This window comes from Lissotriton helveticus, chromosome 3_1, assembly GCF_964261635.1.
Source record: "Lissotriton helveticus chromosome 3_1, aLisHel1.1, whole genome shotgun sequence".
NCBI lineage: Eukaryota > Metazoa > Chordata > Amphibia > Caudata > Salamandridae > Lissotriton > Lissotriton helveticus.
Window position 1 is genome coordinate 1,116,703,395 of NC_136061.1, and position 18,117 is coordinate 1,116,721,511.

Consider the following 18,117-nt stretch of genomic DNA (forward strand, 5'->3'; position numbering starts at 1 on the left):
CAGTTGGGCTTTGTATATTCCTCCTAGACAGCCACACACAACAGAGAACTTAGGTGTGCCTGGATGAGTCATCACTGGCAGAAAGTGAGGGCAGAGTTGGGCACAGCCCTATTTACACTTGAATAGGATGGGTCCTGCCTCCACACAATGGGATGCATACCCCTTGTAGCTAGTCTAGAGCCAGGACAGGGTAGGCATGATGCCTGGGGACCTAAAAATGAAACCTCTAAAAGCTTCTCCCACCTTCCAGGGGAAGGGCACCAGGTATACATATCATACATTAGACACGATCTTTGTGGTACACTTCTGGGCCTGGGGATACTTTGCCAAGAAGAAGGCCTGCTATGCTCCTGATAGAACTGCCACTCTGCAGGGCTGCTGCCTGTTGTGCTCACCAGCTTCTCTCTTGCCTGGGTGAGATGGACTGGACGTGCATCTGTTGAACCCAGTACCCCAAAGTGACTCCAAGGGCTAGTTGGCTGGCCTCCTGACTAGAGCCTCAGGGACAGATGGCTTCAACAACTTTGAACCCAGCACCTGGACTCTGCCATCTGTGAGTCCTACCCTGCCAAGGGGTGCCATCCCAGTCCTGGACCTTGAAGGTGCTCTTCCAGCCCATCTGAGGACCCAGCAGAACCAATGCATCTCCTATGATGGGCAGTGCAAACCAGGGCAGGGCCTAACAATGTCCCTGTAGCTGGCCCACACTGCTGGCCTAAACGTGTGACTTTGTCCCAGTCCGGAGCGATCAGATATCCACAGTTGGCACATTGTGCTTTTGGTGCTATTTTCACTGAAATCTTCAAACCTGCGTATCTCTGGCTATTATGATTACATTTTTGTCATTTTGGGTTCATATTATTTATTCATGAATTTTTACCGGTTATGGCAGGTCTTCATTACATTTAAGTGCGAGGTGTCTACCAGCCCATTGTCATTTGATCTACAGCAGCGAGACATATCCTGTCCAGCTGTCTGCCTGTTGGATCGGCACACGCCTAGGAACTACATCACTGATAGGTAAGACACGCTTTGACCCGTGTTATGCGTGCACACCGTATTCCATAATCCTCCTTCTATACACAATTCTAACTCCGTAATTCCTGTTCGGTTACAGGATAACACCCACTGGGGACTACATCGGACCTGAGCAGCCCCATGGTCACGCGTTGGTATCACTGAACCACGCATCATACTATTTCATCATTAGGTAAGAGTCACCACACTGACTCAGGCACACGTATACAGCATCAGCGCTCTCAACCCTTTTGGTTATTTAATTTTTACTGACACACCCATGATTTTAGAGGAAATCACCGCCCGAATGCCTGCCTAACCACAACAGTTGGCATTTCTATCAAAGAGACAGACCAATATCGATCAATCAATAACACTGGTATGTAACTATATAGTTTGTGTGTTTGGGCTTGCTGTAAGTCACCTATTGTATCCTTGCACTAACTGTGTCGTCATTATTCTTAGAGTTCCGCATTGCTCGCACAACTCCGCTGTAGGCCCACACAATATCTTCACCATACCTGACTGATAGCGTTGTGCTCTATCCAGACTACCAGCCTTCCCCAACCCTCACTTGAGGTAAGTTCCCTAGGGGGAATATCTGTATGTATTTACATGCCCTTATGATTATGGTGTCCGTCTCCAACTGAATATAACTTATTCTATCTTATTTCTCACTTGTGCAGCACCCGAATGGGTCCATTATGAGTATCTTTTCTTTTCTTTCTATCACTCACTCGTGGCACATTGTTACTCACACGGCTGTGTAGTCATCAAACCAGGTACCCTCAGACCTTAATTCTAATTAAAGTACTGTTGCCAAATAGGATTGCTGGCCACACACTGATACTATCCTTCTCTTTGTAAATGTCCCTATATTGCACAAAGGGTCGAAACGTCGTCAGCAAAGAAACTAAAGCAAACCATTAACCCCTTGCCTGCAGGGCTGATTCCCCCGCTGTGCTGGGGGGAGGGGGGTGCGCAGAGCGCCCCCATGCTCGTGACGAGCTCAGCTCGTCATGGCCACACCCGTTTCTGTGGAACCTTCAGCACAGCGGGGAAATTAGCCCCGCGTGCGAGCGTTGTGGCCGTTATGATGAGCGTCATGAGCACACGGCCACCGTGGCTCATGACGTCATGAGCATGGGAGGGGTTAAACCAGCGCATATCATTGTATATAGTCGCAGGCTATGTTGTATATATTTCTAAATGGTCGACTTTAAAATGCTTTGGAAAGCAATCACAAATGTCACTAATCTGTCACCCATGTTTTAGGTTCCAGTTTTCACTGGGGACACTTCGCACGATTGTTTATATTTATTTTGTATATATTTGAGAAATATAAAAAGTAATTTGGAGTAACTATAACCAAGGTGTATTTGGTCCTTTCTCATTTTGGCATTACATGGGTCTGAATGAAGGCAGGGAGTACCAAGAGAGCCCTCTTGCTGTTGGACTACTGTTCATGTTTTCGGTTGTCAACATTACTTGATAGAGACAGCATGCCATTTTAGACCTCTAGCACTGAACAGACTATTTTGTTCTCTGATTCACAAGTATGGCATTTCCTACTGGTTGCACTCATGAACAGTTTAGTTTGTATGAGAAAACCGACTTTGAGAGTACATCCTGTATGCATTTTGAGTGCATGTTGTATAAAGTGTGCACAATGTCACAACTGAGTGGATGGGAGTGCGAGAAGAAATGGCTGAATTACTTTGTCATTACCCCTGAGAGTAAGGTGCAGAAGATGGAGTTTGTGGTACAGGTTCCCTAGACAGTGTATTGCTTGCATTCCTGAGCTGAAGTGTGCAACCTTTGACACTGAAGTGTAGTAAGATGAAGACAGGGCTACATTTAGAAATTCTATTGTGACCTTTTTCGGAGAGGATTATTGAATAGTCCTTCCTAAATACTTCCATGTGAGGTTAATAGTAGGGAATGGGGTGAATTCGCAGATTTTGTTAGATGGATGGAAGCTTTGAGGACGGGCTTGTTTCTTTCATCTCTCTGTGATTGCTACTTCAGGAAAGCGGATGAAAGCCAGGTGTAGAGATTGTATGCATTACTGATCTCATGCTCTGGGTTAGCCTTAAGCTGGCATTATCACAACCTAGGAGCAGAGGGATCAACCTTCAAAAAGAATGTGTCTGGGCTGCAGAAAATATATAGCCCAAATCAATTCCTGGGCACACAAATGGGGGATCACATCCCCTGTCTGTGAAGGCTGCATAAACATGAGACCCAAAGAACCAAACTTAGTTCCAGCTCCAGGTTCTTTAATACCACGGAAGGGAGTAATCTGTAGATTATCTGAATAACTGCTGAGAGCTAGGGCTCGTGTTGGTCAGACAGAAAGTCTCCCAGAGGTGAGCCTGCACTTCTAGCAGGAATTGTTGTGACCCCGGGACTGCCTTACCAGCTGGCGATGCATGTCTTCCCTTGCAGGAGTTGAATGCCCGAAGAAGTACAAGCTGAGCTGCCAAACTTGGAAGAGGGGTAGCCCACAAGAGCAGACAATTTGCAGGAGAGTAACCAGTTTACAAAGGTATGCCCAAATGTCTCTTGGTATCTAGATGCTTCTACCTAAAAGCAACATGAGCCACACCAACAATCCCAGCATGCTCACTCCAGCGAACACCACTAGAGGAGGCCAACAGACTTGCGTTGACTTCCTTCTGAGCACTGAAACTGGGGGCCCACACCAGGGATGAGAAGACAGAAGCCAACTTTAGGGAATGTCGGGGACCAGACCGATCAGCACCATCTTCCCTAGGGATGCTGTACCTGCCCTGGATCCTGGCAAAAAGAAGGAGGCGGAGCTCGTCTATGCAGCTAAGCCACAATCTCAGATAACAACATTTGCCTGAACTGAATAAGGGCTGCAAACTTTACTGCAAATTTATGTGAGATCTGTGCCCAAACAAATGGGTACAGAACCCAGGGAAGTTGTTTATCTGCCCCCCTGGTGAGCCTACACCTGAGCTTTAATCTAGCTTTATGGGTTTCTGTGTAGATAACACCAAGCACTAGATTTACACACAATTGTGGCAATTAATATTTCTTGTGTGTAGTATGTTTTAGTGTGATTAAACCACTTTTCTTTTTCAATAAAACAAACTGCATTGGCCTGGACAATATTTTATCCCGCCTATTTGAGTTCTTATTCTGTACCCCCTACACTACCTATGTGTAAAGCTTTAGTCTGCTCGCCATTGCTACACAGAGTCAAGTTCAGAAAGAATGTATTTGTCCCAGTTTGCAGAGCAATAGGCAGGATGGACCCAGGACACTAGAGGCAAACATCCCCAGCCACAATGGTAACAGATGAGTATTCCCTGCTTTCACTCTTCCCCTTGGAACGGGTTCTGACATTACCTTGGATACATTTTCACACCATTTCTTTAACATGTACCAAATAATATTTGCCTATGCCCCAATGAAATGTTTCTCTGTCACTCCTGCAATTCACTGTTTGAGGCATTACTCCACCTCCTATGGAGTCCTTGCATTGCAATGCACGATGGGCAATTACGTCAGGCTACAAAGAGATTTATAAACCTTTTGTAACCAATTCTTCAAAATATACCTGGAGTGAACTTTGGCTCCAACCCCCAGGAGTATTTCTCCATCACCTCAGGTTATTGGCTGTTTGGTGTACCTTTCTGCTTCCTACGTGGTGCTTATGTTGCAATGCAATAAGGACAAAGCAATACGTTAAAATGCTTGCAAAGGATTGTTCATTTTCTGATTGCCTTTTGTTGGGACCGTAGGAATTGGTGAGTCACTGAATAAGAGGGTTTATGTGAGTGGTTGATTGTCGATGGATGAATGGGTGAGCGACAAGGTGCATGGATGAATGACTAGGTGATTAAGCAGCAGCTGCAGGAGAGGCCAGCAGCAATTTGACTAACTGCCGGCACATACAACCATTATCTTATCCATGAATACATCCACCTTTCCAGAGCATTTGGAATCTCGGCAAGTTATTGGTTCGACATGAAGAAAGCTGAGCTTATTATTCTCAGAGGCCTTCTAAGGCAGTGTTTGTTTCTTAATAACATACACATGCCTAGCTCTACCAATAAAGGCCAATGGTCACTTCCAACCCAGTCTAGAACCTGGAAGTTATTACATTTCTTAAAATTACAGACTTGCGTGAAAATGCAATCAAGGTACCACATTGAAAGGTTTGTTCTATGGTCGTACACCCATTGAGACAGATGAAAAAACCATCTACAAGCATATTTTGCATTTCGTGAGCTAATTTTGTTTTATTACATTTTAGAAGATACACAGTGGGATGTTCTAAGTGGTTAAAATATGTCCTAAAATTATAATCTCAAATGGGTGACCAATGCATATGGAGGTCTCCCATTATTAGAATTAGACTATGACTATATATTACTACTAAACTGTTATGATCCTAGTTAAACCAGTGATCTTGTTCAAAACTGCATACCTTTCCTTCAAGGTCCACTTACATATTCACCCCCACAATTCTTTCACAAGAAGCATAATTCAAGTGACTTTCTTTAACACATGCTTAAACCTAGTCACACTCCATTCTCAATTGTTCAGTGTGTTTTGCTAGTCTGGTTGAGACCACAGTCAAATGCCCGTCCGAGGGATGTTCAGTACACAATCTTCGTGCATTTTGACTGGTCTGTATGAACCCGCTGGTAACAATACTTCTCCCAGACAACCAAGTCTCCCGAAAACAATCTACAACATAGTAAGCTAACACCTTATTGAAACACACTAACATTGAAAACCATTTTAAATCATGAGTATTCCAAGCGAGGACTTTAAGGTTGCCTGGGGTTAAATGCATCCTAATCTATATCCCAGAGATTGGACCACTCATCATCCTGCAACTTTCTAAGGGCGCTTTAACGGTTGTAGGGGCACATGTAGGCAATTGCGATTCCATAATTGCGATTATTAAGGAATCGCAATTATGGAATCTCAATTGCCTATGCAGGTAGGCTTCCCTAAAATATGAGCAAGTCCTACAAATTCCTTAATTGCGAATCGCAAATTGCGAATCGCAGTTAAGGAATGAATGAGAATTGAATGCACAATTTGCCAGTACCAAATAAGTACTCGCAAATTGCGCATTCAATTTCAAGGGTGCAATGGAGCCAAAAGGCCATCCTGAAGCAACCTTGAAATTAGCATGTGATCAGATGTTGTGCATACACATACCCAAAGGGCATGTGTGTGCGCAACATGGCACTTTGAAAAATGTATTTTTCACAGTTTTCGCAAATTCCCATCAACTTGAAATTGATGGTAATTTGCAAATCCAAATTGCGAAATCGCAATTTTGAAGTGCATCATGCATTGTATTTAGGGAATAGGAATTTGCGATTCCCTATATGAATTCACAATTTAGGTAATCGCAAAATTTGCGATTACCTAAATTGCGAAATTGGATTTGGGTTGATGCATCCAAAATGCAAAAATACTGGTCGGAAAGGGGCGCCCCTTTGTGACCGGTATTTTCAATGATGCATGTGCCCCGTAGACCCTTAACTGGTGAGTTTGCTTGCCCAGGTTGTGACAGGGGATGGAAATTCTTAGGTTATCACTTTAAATTCCCACTGTACATTCCTTCCCCAACAGAGCCTGTTCAGCTTGTGCCAGATATACTTGGCCATCCCTAAATCCAGCATAATTTTTAAGTAACACATTCGGTTCATGTAGCTAAAATTCACCTTTTTGCACTAATCTCAAAACCTGTTCCTTTAGCTCATTATCATCAATCACAATAACCTCATGTACCATTGAAGAATAAAAACTCACTTTTGTTACTGTTTGCTATTTGTCCACTCTGGCAGCAAGAGCACGGTTGGTGACAATTCAGTGCAGAGCCGTACAAGAATAACCAATTAACTTTGTCTTAATCCAATCCAATCCAAAAATTCTTTATTTCGGCCATATAGACCATAAAAGATGCAGTACAAAACATTACATACAATAGAATACATTTTTTTAAAAATACATATTATAAAAATCCACTCGCCCAGCGGGGAAATAGTAAAAACACTAGAAAGTTCAAGAGGCTTCAGAGGTTTTTTTCTTTCTGATCAACCATATAGCCATAAGAAATTTGGAAACAGCGAACACAATATGGCCCAGGGTACTGGTTTTCAGAATCCTGTATGCCTGTGCATACTCTCTGAACCCTAGGTTCTTGCATAATGGCGCTATCCAGTGTTTCCTAGGCCTTTGGTAAACGGGGCACACAAACAAAATGTGAAGATCATCTTCCAAGTGGCTGTTACAGCAGGGACAGGTTTTATCGTCCGCGTTGGTCCACTTGCATGTATACGAGTTAATAGGGAGTGTGCCAAGCCTCCAATGGACAAACAGTTTCCTCGCCAGGATAGGGAAGATAGAATCCATAAAAGGTTCAAAAGCATATGAATTTTTGGATTCTAAAAATCGCAAGGTAAGGGTGCCGCTGTTTTGAGCGTCCATTAAGTGTGCAAGGGACCTATCTTTAAAATATTTTGACAGGGCTTTGCGCGAGATTGCTTGGCAGCCTCGCGCAGGGTCCTCCCAGAGGTCGCGGAGATTCATGGCAATCAGTTCGTTTTTCACAGAGGCAAGCCAGGGGATTTTGCCACTGCAGTTGAAGCTCATGACGTGGGTAAGATCCTCCCTATAGTGATGAAGTTCATTCGTAGACCAGAGCCTGTGCCAGAACTTCACTGGCTTTGACACAAGCTCCTCTGCAATAGGGGGGAGGCCCAAGTCCATTCTCAGGGGCAGAAGTGGCGTGGCACGTGGGAGAGCCAATAGGCGCCTTAAAAAACTGTTTTCAACTGTTGATAAGTCCTTCACCGCTTTATGCCCCCACAGTTCGCTGCCATAGTTGGCCGCTGCCTTGGCCTGGGACCTATAAGTTTCAAGGGCCGGACTTATGGGCTTGAAGGAAGAAGTATTGGCCACCTTCAAAATTGCACCCGACAGATGGGACAGTTTAACCCTAGATCGTACTATCTGGCGGTCCCAAGATAAGTTTTCCTGCAATGTTACCCCCAGATATGTGAAGGTAGACACCCTCTCGAGGCTAACAGTCCCCAGGGTGGGATTAGGCCTGGTTTTAATAGGTGGATTAAAGATCATAAACTTGGTCTTCTCTGTGTTCACCTCCAACCCGTGCTGACGACAGAAAAGACCAAATCCATCCAGGATCCTCTGGATCCCCATGGGAGATTTGGAAAGGAGGAGGGTATCATCGGCAAACATAATTGCCGGTACCCTCCTTCCTGCCAGACATGGGGCGTCGTTGTTCTTGACATTTTCCAGGTGGGAGATGACATTGTTGATGAATAAGCAAAACAGGGTTGGTGCCAGGACACAACCCTGCCTCACCCCTCGACGGACGGGGAACCTGGATGATAAATTGCCATCTCTCCCACACCTAACCTGCGCATAGTTGTTCTCATGCAGCCTGGCTAAGATGTTAAGTAGCTGGGGGGGGACTCCTAGCTTTTCCAGCACCTCCCACAGTTTCCTGTGCGGGACTAGGTCAAAGGCTGACCTCAGATCCACGAAGACCATGTACAATCTTCCCCCCTCGATCCTCACCGTCTTCCAGTAGAGGAGGACGAGGCGGAAGATCTGGTCCATGGTTGACGTGTTCTTCCTGAAGCCAGCCTGCAGGGGACTCATGATGTCATTATCCTCTACCCAGTCTAACAGATGGTTCAAAATAAGACGCGTGAAAAGCTTTTGGGGGACATCTATAAGGCTAATTGGCCTGTAGTTTGCCGGATTCAGAGGGGACCCTTTCTTGTGGATCGGCACTATTTCAGCCCCTAACCAGGAGGGAGGGACCGCCATACCTCCTAATATAGCATTAAAAAGAACAAGAAGGTACGGGCCCCAGATGTCAGGATGGTGTCTAAACAGATCACCGGGTAGCTTGTCCAGCCCCGGTGCCTTCCCCAGCGCCAGGCGCTCCAGTGCGGTCTTCACCTCACCTAAGGAAAATTCCAGGGCCATATCTGGAGGGCAGGGGAACTCCGCCGCCATCCCTTCGGGCCATAGAGTGGTTTCTTGGTATAATGCTCCGAAGTGAGCCTCCCAGATAGGGGGGGCAATATTGGGTTCTACTGCGGATGTAAGCTCCCCTGTTCCGTTGTTAACCAGGGCCCAGAATTTTCTAGAGTCTTTGGATTTCAGGGCTTCAATCAGTTCGTGCCAGTGGTTCCAGTCCCACTCTGCCCTTGCGCTGGCTAATGCTAACTTATACTCCCTCCTAAGGGTTACAACCCTCTCCTTGTCACTACCTTCTTTAATGGCGGAAAGTAGGTCAGATTTAGTTTTCCTGCAAGTAGAGGTGTACCAAGTCGCAGTACGAGTGACTTTCCTTCTTAAGGGCACCACCGGGTTGAAAACATCTGCAAGGTCCCTGACCAAAGCCTGATGGATGCCAGAAAGTCTCATTATAATCAGAGGGTCTTGGTTGGTCGACGAGAGCATCCACCTCCTGGAACCTGGGGAGTGCTATGCCATATAGCTTGTTAATAGCTTTTTCTTTATTAACCAACTTCCCCCATTTCACCCGACGCCTGCTTGTAGTGAGGAGTATATCCCCCTGGTCAACTCCAGTGTCAGTAGTTGTCGGCCCTGCTGCAGGGGCTGGGTGCTGAATCTCCAACAAGAGGGAATTGTGGTCACTGTCTGTTCTCGGTACCACTTTAAAGTCTTGAACTTTAGACCACAGGGAGATATCAATTAATATGTAATCCAGCCTTGACTCATGACCCTTTCTATTGAATGTACACACCGAAGGAGTATCGGAAGGAGTGCGCCCATTGCACGCCCTCAGTGCAAAGTTCAGAGTGAGGGAAGTAAGTTGTATTGCCAACGGAGACCAAGCTTTGGGGTGAGGTGAGGAGGAGGGTGGAACTCCCCAGTGATCATCCTCGGCTGTGAAGGGACCCTCCATTAGACCCTCCAGGGGTTCAAAGTGGCAATTGAAGTCCCCTCCCATCACTATTTTCAGGTCAGCTGGTAGTTGACCTAGAAAGGATGAGAGTTCAACTAGGGTAGAGGATTCATTGCCCACAGCGACTGGTCGTGAATAAACATTAACAATGGCCCAGGTCCTTTTACCGGGCCAACTGAGGAGCACACACTGAATGTCCTGAGAGAGTGTGTCCATCCTTTCCACCTGACACCCAATGTGGCTTGCCACCCAGATTGCTAGACCACCCGAAGGTCTCCCCCTCCCATTCCACTTTGCCGGGATTTCAGAAATATCATACCCCCTCCTAGACTGCGGTTCCCTTGCCCACGTCTCCTGGAAGAGGAGGATATCACTTTTGTTGACCAGGGTTTCCCACTCCAGGGTGCCCACCTTATTCATAATGCCTGCCACATTCCACGAGAGAATACTCAACCCTGAGCCTTGAGGTTGCGAACCTACTTCACTTAGTGCGGGCAAGATGTCGTGTGCGTGCTTTACCGGAACACCCAACCCGGTTATGGTGGGCGACGGGATGGGTAGTACAACAAGCTCCTCCGATTGCAGTGTAACAGCAGTGCGTGTGCCTGATAGTTCCTCAACTTGTACTTGGATACCTCCCAAGAAGGTCCCCCCCTCATTGAAAGAGACCTGGATCTTTGTGTCATTTACGGGATGAGGTATACCCTCCCCCCTGACTGAAACCCCAAGGGGAGATTTTGCAGAATGTTGTAGTATATCTCCCCGTTGTGGTCAATCTACTTGGTCCAGGCAAGAAAATCTGTTCTGGTGAATGAAGTTGCCATGAGCGGGAAGTGTGTTGTGCTTGGGTCTGTACCGTGAACCATCAATTGCGAAGCCCACTCTAGTCCAGCTCTGTTCCCTCCCCATAGCTAAATTAGAGACATTTGGATAAAAGTCTGAGAGGGATACTAGATCTATATTGGACTTATCCGGCCTTACCAGCCAGTTACAGATATAAGGGGCAACCAGTGGGCTTTTAAAACTGATTATAATACAGTCCCCTTCCCTATTCTTGGGGGTAACTCCGATCCATGGGATCCTTCTAACCATCAGCACATCTCCTTTGATGTTAGGGGGGAGGGGCCTGTTAATATTGAGCCAGCTAATTACCTTATTGCGAAGTGAGTCCTGTGGCTCTCTAGTGTCGCCAGTGAGCTCAGGAACTCCCACCATAATCGCTGTATAGGGCACTGCCTCAGGGGGCAGATTAACCGCCCTGCGCCTAGTATTAGAAGTAATAGAGTGACCAGTATGTTCATTAATATCACACCCCACACTCCTTGGTTGGGGTGGTGTCGGTGGCTTGGATCTTCTAGGTGCAGGGACAGGGGGCCTGCGGGTTTGTGAAGGGGGGAGTAGGGGGACATGACTATCTATAATACTATGTTGTGCCCCAATCTGGGCCTGTGTACATGTTTCAAAAGTAGGAGGTCCGTTCCCCACAGGTTCTCGGGGAGCCATCTGTGCGCTTGAGCCCAACCCCCCGCTAGAACTGTTTCTATTGTATGCATTTTCTATAGCTATAAGTCTAGCGTCTATAGAGTCCAATTTTACAGATAGCGGTTCCAGTAGGTTCTTGAGGATGACTGTAAGTGAACTAATTAGAGCATCTGTGAAATTAGGTGGGGGTCCGCCAAATATAAATGGCCCTGAGCACCCTGGTACAGCTGTGACAAATGGCGAACCTGATTGACCAGACCCAATACCCGGGGAAATGCTATCGGGAGATGCCGAGATATCCGTGCTGGCATCCAGTATTGGATTGGTTATGTCCACTTTAGCCCTTTTTGCCCCTGTTAGCTCCCTTGACCTTTTCCTTTTCGGCGGATGGACCATTCTACTACCTACGGGGTCCGTTAGCACTATAGCTTGGCCCCCCTCCAATGACTCGGTCATTTCCACACAATTCACATAGGGAGTGGTCTCCACTACCCCGGAAGGACGCAAGGACTCACTATCCCTTGGTAGAGTTGTCGGGGTCCTAAGTTGTTGGAGGACTGACTCAATTGTCTCATCAATACTGTCCAAGAGTGATAAATGGGTATTATGGAGGGGTATTGGAGTACTGACATCAATTGAAGAGGAGTCCGAAAGGCCCACAGACACATTTTCAATGTTCACCTCAGGCAGAGTGTCTGGCACTGTGTGACCTTTCTTGACCGCAGCACTGGCCTTGGGGAAAAATTTTTCGAGTGTATTAGAGCACTGTTGGGCAGACTTACTCCTAGATACTCTGGAAGCCATAGGGAGGGTACGATCAGGGAGAGCAGGCTGGAGAAGGCAAGGGCAAAGACTTGGGACAGGCAAGACGTCAGAGGGGGGGCCCGGTCCGGTCTCTCCCGGCCTCTAACGGCCCGCTCTTTGCCCGGTCTTCGCCCCGGGGACCGCCCCGCGCGCATCCCGCGATGCGCGTAACCAAGGCTCTTAAGAATAGCAGGGGGGCGTGGCACTGGGAGGGGGCGCGGCGCGGGCGGGAAGAGGAACCAGCTGGCGGTGTTCAGCAAGAATGCTGGTCCTCGCAGTCCCGCTCGCCGTGCCTCTCACCTCCACTGCGGCCAGCCTCCGGTAACGCTGTCACTCCGCCCAAGGCTCCAGGAAGGTAGGGACTGAGAGAGCTACTCCTGTAGCGTGCTGAAGCTTCCCCAAGTACAAGACTGTCTCGAGCGGCTCCCGCGGAGCGGGGGCCGCGAGAGGTGAAATGCGTTCAGGCGGGGGGCGTGGCACTGGGAGGGGGCGCGGCGCGGGCGGGAAGAGGAACCAGCTGGCGGTGTTCAGCAAGAATGCTGGTCCTCGCAGTCCCGCTCGCCGTGCCTCTCACCTCCACTGCGGCCAGCCTCCGGTAACGCTGTCACTCCGCCCAAGGCTCCAGGAAGGTAGGGACTGAGAGAGCTACTCCTGTAGCGTGCTGAAGCTTCCCCAAGTACAAGACTGTCTCGAGCGGCACCACCTTTGTCTTAATCATGACAGCAGAAGAATTCCATCTATTTCAACATGCCCCTCGCACTGGCACAGAGAACATGGTTATGCCTAACTGAAAGAGTATATTTTAACTTAGCACTAGTGCCAATAACAGAGAGGCACACAGAATTGGGTACTTAATAAACTGGCAGGAAGGCTTAGCAAGTTTAAAGGTAAGCACTGAAACTGTTACTATTATACTGAGTAATAGCAATACATTTTTTAAGCCCTTTCATACAGCGTTAACCAGCTACTTCAGGAACAAAGTGTCCTGGCACTAATATGACAACCAGAAGAAAACAGACAGGCAATTAATCCTAGTCCTCCATGGCACAAAAACTGGAGGCCTACATATTATTGCAAACAGAACGTTTTGAACTGGTGTCTGAAAGAGCTAAAATGTTGTTGGGCACACAAGGATGGAGGGGGTGGCAGAGAAAGGGCACCTTTTGAAGTTTTCTTGAACTTGGAGATTTTGTTCAGGTGATCATTGAGGGATTTCAAATCCCATGCTGGCTGGAACAAGGCAAACAATGAGGACATATACAATTGCTGGACCGGATTGTAAAGCAATTTATGACACAGACCTTTAAGTTGACACCTTTTAAGGAAGGGGTGCCAGAGCAATTTTGCCAGTTCATTAGAAATGGGCATAGACTTCTTAAGACCCAAGGCTAGTCTAGCTGCTGCATTTTGAAGCAGATGCAATCTATGCAGGAGTAAAATGAAAGCATCTTCCTGGTGACTTCCAACAGCCTAAGTCCTGTTGTGTGGTTTAGTTGATTTTAATATGCTCCATGAAAGATAGATCAGAGTCCACCCAACTGACCAAGTTACGAGCTTGATGGGACGGGGCTGGAAGGACTCACGATTTGATTCCGTCCAGCATTCTTGTTACCAGAAGGCTCCTGACCCCAAAAAACAATCCGTTTTTTCTCTGTTCGGAAAAGGATTTTTACACTAATTCAATCGACAACCTCTTGAAGAAAAACTCCTAAAATTACTAACTATATAAACTGGATTTTCTTCCAGTCTGGTAATCATTTGTGTGTCGTCGGTATACAATTAAAAGGTAATGCTAAAGAATTCAATTAAGCTCGACAAGGGGGCCAACTGAAATTAAACAAAGGAAGGCTCAAAACAGATCCCAGAGGGACCCCAGTAGTAATTTTTTTAGCGATTGGACTAAAGGAGGCTTCTCCCACGAGTAACTAGCGAGCCTCTGGTAGCTTTCCAGCCCCTGTAAGAAGCTCTCCTGTGGGAGGTCCAGACTAATTAATTATGAACTTTTGCTTAGTTGAACTAGTATATGTATTCTAAAATTGAAAAACATGTATTATGAATGAAAGCATGTGTTCATAAAGTGCTGCTTGGAGAAAAATGTATTTCCAAAATATATTTATAGCTGATGTTTGAGTGTTAAATTAAGCAGTGTTGGGGAAACGTATTACAAATACTATTACTTTGGTGCTAGGGACATTGTAGGTATGGTTATCAGGTATAACTTATGTAGAGGCATTCTAAATTGATAAAGCCTTTTTTTTTACATTACTGTTTGAAAATCTGCCTGATGCATGGAGGTGGCCACTACCGGTAATCTTACAAGTGGTGGCCACTAATGTAATTGACCCTTCTCAATCCGGATTCCGCAGCAACCACAGACCGGAGACTGCCCTACTCGCCGCCACAGACGACATCCGCACCCTCCTCGATCAAGGCCACACTGCAGCTCTGATTCTACTCGATCTATCGCCAGCATTCAACACCGTCTCCCACCGCACAGCCACCGCCAGACTACACACCACCGGCATATAAGGAACCGCCCTCGACTGGATCCGATCATTCCTCACCGGCAGAAGCCAAAGGATCAGACTGCCACCCTTCCTCTCCAAACCCACAGAAATCAACTGCGGAGTGTCCCAGGGAACATCGCTCAGCCCAATCCTCTTCAACATCTACATGGCCCCCCTTGGCCGCCTTCCTCCGACAGCACGGCCTCAGCATAGTATTCTATGCCGACAACACCCAGCTCATCCTCTCCCTCACCAAGGACCCCACCAGACTCAACTTCCAGGAAGGAATGCAGGACGTAGCAACCTGGATGAGCAACAGCCACCTGAAGAGCTCAACTCGGAGAAGACCGAAGTCCTTGTCCTCGGAACCACCCTATTGGCCTGGAACAACACCTGGTGACCCACCGCCCTCGGCAGCCCCGACCCCCACAGACCACGCCAGAAACCTCTGCATTGTACTCAACTCCTCCCTCTCCATGAACCAACAGTTTAACGCTGTCACCTCCAGCTGTTTCAACACCCTACGTAAGACTTTCAAATGGATTCCCCCCCCGCCCCCCGAGTCAAGGAAGACAGTCACCCACGCACTCATTACCAGCAAACTGGACTACGGAAACGCCCTCGATGCCGGCATAAACAAGTCCCTACTTTGCAAACTCCAGACGATACAGAACACTGCAGCCATTCTCGTCTTCGGTGTACCTCGACACAAGCACACCAGCCAACACCTACGGAATCTCAACTGGCTCCCCATTGAGAAGAGAATCACTTTTAAGCTACTCACCCACGCCTACAAAAGCCTGTACAATACCAGACCCCAATACCTCAATGAAAGAATTACCTTCCACGTACCCAAAAGACACCTCCGATCCGCCTACCTCACCCTCGCCGCAACCACACGCATCAGAAGAGTCAAAACAGGGGAAAGAGCCTTCTCCCACATCTGAATGATTTTCATTGACCTTAAAATACATTTTATATTCTTTTTTATCAAAGAGGAATACAGTCATTAAAGAGTACCCAAGATGAGGAGGAGGGAGGAGGTGGGTCTCAGAACATCATCTGATCTGTAACCTGCTTCATGAGTTGGTCCTGTATTCAAGGCCTATAAGATCTGAGGCCTCAAATAATGTGAACTAGTGAAATTCTAACACATCTCTATCAGACTTGTCTTAGAGATGTATGGTAAAATCTAAGACTATAAACCAATTAGTATGTATCAGTCGAGTCAAGGCTGCCTCAAAAAACACAGTAGTGGTCCTGGTGGTCTGTAGACTAGCACAGGACAACGGGCAGCACTGGGATATTGGGGTGGGGGTGGTGGGGGAGAAGGGGTGTTATCTAGAGAAATATCCAAGTTATCTTTAGATGCAACTGCCCTCTCCTTGCTTCAACTGTTTATGCTCTTAACCTGGTAACCTGAAGGCATTGCTAAAGACATTTCTGGCAGAGTGCTCTTTTAGCTCGGATTCCTTCACAAATAAGCAATCAAAATTATGATCCAAGAATTATTCATTCCATTCATGTGCTTAGTGTGAAGAGCTATATGAAAATATTAGATAACAGGCTCAACCCACCACTTGAAGTGGAACTTAGTATGGTATATCTGCACTTGCATTGGATATACGTCCTGGGTACACTGACTGTATTATACATAAAATCAGAGCAATTTTCAAGTGATTGATTGTAATAAAAACATGAATAGCAGGGTAAAGATCAGATGATACAATCTGACAATAGCAAGACTAACAGTGCTTAAACGCAGACCCGTCTTGGAATTCATCTAATGCAGAGGTGAAAAGTGGATAGCAGCAGCACAAGAGACGGAAATAGTAGAGGGGACAATGCACATCTTCTATTAAATTACTTCATGTCACTGTGACACATAGCAGCACTGTCTTATCAGTTTCATTCTGGAGGATGTTCCACTTTTTGGCTGATGCTACTGGAGTATGTGTTGAACATACCCAATAAAACATTTTGAGATGGTCATCATTCCACCCCATCCAAACCACACTGGGGATGTCCTGATTCCAACTATTCATTTTTCTGCAAGGCCATGCTCCTGCTGCCAATACACCTCCACCGGCTAATGTATATTATGTACACCATTGTGGTAGACTGGGCCATATTTTAAACCCTAAGTGAAGTAGCCATATTTTAAGCCACTTTGGAGTGAGAGCTGATACCAAAAACATTTCATGCACATATCACACACTGCTAAGCAGCCTGTTCAACAGTAGGATTGTGACCAGTTCCACTTGGTGGTAAAGCCCAGGTGATTCGCTTGCCAATGGTGGAGGGGTTCAAAGGTCTAAACCAGGGTCCAGTGCATTATGACTTGGCTGACCCCTAATGGGTCCCTCTGTCTCACAGTCATCATGCTTCTCTGGTTATGATTTTGACTGAACTGCATTCTGTAGTAAACTAAAGTTCACACCTACCTCTGTATGACCACTCTTGGTAAATCACCGATTACTCCATATTATCAGCCAACCATTGCATATCGTACTTGGTCCCCACCGAACAACTGGGTCCCAAAAGCTCGTCACGGCATTTACCAAGAATTTGGCTTTTCGAGTGCCTGAAAAGATACATATTACTTGTTCGAATATCTAAATTCAAGTTCATTTTTCAAACTATCACAACCAAAACACAAACTGAATCCGTGACTGATGACCTATTTCAAATGTGTGCACTCTTTTGAAAAATCCTAATAGTTACGGACTTTCCCTGATCTTACCCATGAACTCCCTATGAGCCGAACATTTTTAATAATGCCCCATCATACAACTAAAACACCTTTCCAATTCATCACAGCAGAACCTTTACAGTAGTATGTATGTTTGAAACTGTTATATTAATGTGTGATTTAATACAATTTGTATGCAAACGCAATCTGAAATACTAGTGATACTGAATCAGAACCAATAAATAGCCTCAGAAGGGAGAACTCTTTGAATTTCACCCTACCACTAGTCTACCTTCTAACAACGAATCAAGACTATATATCGAACATGAATAAGCAGTAAAAAAACAAAAGCAGAAAGTAGTAATGAAAGAAGTTTTGCTAGAGAGGTCTATCCTACAAAGCACAAAACTCTTCAAAGAACCTCTAGTTTATACAGAGTTTAGGAACTACAACACATTTCTTTCTAAACTGAGACAACCTAGTGAGCCATTCCAACCAAAAAGCTACATTTGGTTTGGTGCACTATTTACAAAGATGGAGGATTTTCCTTTGTAACTAAAAACGCCCTACACACAATGTTCCACCTAGGTTTTCTCCTGAAAAGGTAAGAGATATAAAATAGAATTACACCAAATTTAGAGATCTTT

At 46.1% G+C, this 18,117-nt stretch overlaps 1 protein-coding gene across 3 annotated transcripts in view; it reads right to left on the reverse strand.

Moving 5' to 3' along the window:
* The window catches only part of GPD2 (glycerol-3-phosphate dehydrogenase 2), a 1,236,906-nt gene that overhangs the window by 675,217 nt on the left and 543,572 nt on the right, over positions 1-18,117 (reverse strand). The window lies entirely within an intron of this gene.